Source organism: Fragaria vesca, linkage group LG4, assembly GCF_000184155.1.
Source record: "Fragaria vesca subsp. vesca linkage group LG4, FraVesHawaii_1.0, whole genome shotgun sequence".
Lineage (NCBI taxonomy): Eukaryota > Viridiplantae > Streptophyta > Magnoliopsida > Rosales > Rosaceae > Fragaria > Fragaria vesca.
The window spans coordinates 10,563,596-10,566,544 of record NC_020494.1 but is presented as its reverse complement, the minus strand read 5'-3'; the positions used below and the strand labels follow the sequence as shown (position 1 = coordinate 10,566,544).

Below are 2,949 nucleotides of genomic sequence, written 5' to 3'. Positions count from 1 at the left end.
GGAGTACTGTGTCTTCGTCGATTTTGGGGCATATGCATGAGATTTGGGGATCTACAACAACAAGTTTTGGAGAGGAAGAGAGTTGTTGATTTGGTCATGCAGGGAATTAATCATGGTAAGGCTTAGAGCATGTTCGATTTTGATTCTAGTTGGGGTTAGAGATTGGCTACTAATACTTTGGTGCCTTAGGTGTTGAAATGGATGTTGTGGGGAATGGCAGTAAAGAGGAATTGAAGTTTGGGTTGGAACAAAATTGATTTCCCTTGCAAAATGCATCTCATACATGTCCAAGACTTGAGACCAAAATGACATGTCCAGGACTTCCGAAGACCAGGTTAGATGATTCATATGTACATGTTGGTATTGGTATCAATTCCAACTTCCAAGTATCAGAAGATTTACTTCAATAAGTTGTTATCATTACTCTACCTGTTCTCTCTGAACTAATTTTTATTTCTGGTTTCTGTTACTGTTGCTGTAAAATAACTTATGTGTCCTTTACAGGAAATGATTGATTCTTGGAGTGTCCTTTTTGTCGATGCTTTGAGTGATTCAAAAGATATTCAACTATTTCAGTTATGTGGTAATCACAAGCTAAGACACATGACTGGTGTTCTCACTGGCTGTTCCAGTTAATGGCTCAAACTAGTTTGTTCTTCTACTTTCTTCTTCCCTTTTTGTTTTCTCTACTTTATTACTCTACTTTGAATACTTGTTCTTGTTTAAACTCTGTGTGTGTGTGCGGGCTTCTGATTTGTTGAATTCGGGGAGCTTGGTATTAGTCACTTGCTGATTCCGAATTCATTAATGCTGAAACTTTTCTCAATGTTTGCATTTTGTGCCTCAATCTGACAAATCTAATTCAATGATTTTGAATGTCTGATAGCATCAGACAAACTGCTGCTTTTTTTCTTTCCAAATTATGGAAATTAGTTTTACCATTTCCTGTCTAGCTATTTGTCGGTAATGAACACTTAATGTAGTTCCTTTTTCGCTAATGAAATACTCTCTTCAAATTTTGGCCTTCGCTACTTATTCTAGGTTTCTCTACTTACTTGGCTAATCCCAAATGTTGTTATTTGATTCATAGAATGTGCACCAAGGATATCTAGTTGAGACTTTTGGGCGTTTTCTCAGAGCAAGAGAGTGGAATGTTGTCAAAGCCCATAAAATGGTAACATGCGCACTTTTGCTTCAATTTCATGCAATGAAATCCCTGCTCACTTTTTCTTTTTCTTTTTTGGATTCAAATGATACTATATGTTGTTCCAGTTGATAGATTGTTTAAACTGGAGGGTGCAAAATGAGATTGACAATATATTGGCTGTAAGTTATTCCCATTCCCATGCTTACCCAACATTCTGTTCTTTTTTCGGTCACTTCCAAATTAACAATCTATTTAGTCCATGTGGTAGTCAAAGAATGCTTACATTATCAGAGTCTTATTCATCCTTGCAGAAACCCATACTTCCAATTGAATTGTACAGAGGAGTGCGAGAGTCACAACTCATAGGCCTTTCAGGTTACTCTAGAGAGGTACTCATTCTTACTAAAAACCTATATTGTTTATGATCTTTGTAGTTTTCTCAGTATGCCCCAACGCTGTCTGCAATTTCAATCCTGCAATATCTTGTTCCATTGTCAAGGGAGGAGGGTGAGACTGGATCATGATTATTACGTCGTCAAAACATACTATTACTGTTATTATTTATAATTGATAGTTACTTTGCTGCTAGTTTTACTTTCATGTTTTGTTGTGTTGCACTCCTACACGTTTATGTCATTTTTATTTCTTTTTAGGGTATGCCAGTCTTTGCTATTGGGGTTGGGTTAAGTACATTTGATAAAGCGTCTGTAAGTAATATGATTATGTAGACCATCTTCTAAGACAAAAGTTTCTGAATTTGAAATGTGTGCTTCTGCTACTTCACCTTGATGCTTGGGCTCATTATGAACTAGGCTTTTCCTTTCAGGTTCACTACTATGTGCAGTCACACATTCAAATCAATGAATATCGAGATCATGTTATTTTGGTAAGTATTAGATCTTTGAGTCTTTGAAGTTTTCATGTCAATTTCGGATATGTGCATTTGGTTGCAACCTTCTGTGTCGAAGAAGTATGGTAAGCCTATTACCACGTGTGTGAAAGTTTTAGATATGACTGGCTTGAAGCTTTCAGCACTAAGCCACATTAAGGTATGAATCAGTATAACTTCATATCACATAATTTTAGTTTTCAAGATTTGGAATCTGTTAAACCTCGTAATATTCATTGCCGTTTTGGTTTACTTCTGCGCAGTTGTTGACAATTATATCAACAGTTGATGATTTGAATTACCCAGAGAAGACAAGTATGTACTACATTGTAAATGCGCCTTACATATTCTCAGCTTGTTGAAAGGTTAGCCTTAACATTATTGATCTTTATGATATGGTGGATTCATGTGTTGTATTTAACTGAATTTTATTGTGTGAGCAATTTGCCGTAGAGGTATGATGCTTATATTTGTTCTTAAATTGTTATTTATATACTTTTGGAAATAGCAATGTTTTAATTCTTAGACTGTTGGCAGGTTGTCAAGCCCCTTTTGCAAGAGAGGACAAGGAGAAAAGTATAAGTATTGTCTGGTTGTGGTACAGATGAGTTGTTGAAGGTACAATGTTTTTCCTGTGATGGTTAGTGCTTCAGTATTGAATATGTGTGAATTATTTACAAATCATGTCTCTTTTAGTTGAATTATTCATGGGCATGAACTACTCCCCTGCACGCTCTCTGAGTACCCATGTGTTTTCCAAATGTCTCATCAGACTAATCCTTACTTCTTCTTTTTTTATGTCAATGATTAGAAGTCTATTTATCTGGAAAAATTCAATCTTTGATTGATAGTTGCAACTGGATGGAAGGAAAAACATACTATGGTGAAAGAGTCTAACCTTGTATTCCAGGAG

At 35.8% G+C, this 2,949-nt stretch overlaps 1 pseudogene; it reads left to right on the top strand.

Annotated features, from left to right (window-relative positions):
* The first annotated feature begins 305 nt into the window (after positions 1 to 305).
* LOC101309344 lies at positions 306 to 2,681 on the top strand (annotated as a pseudogene).
* The last annotated feature ends 268 nt before the right edge of the window (positions 2,682 to 2,949 follow it).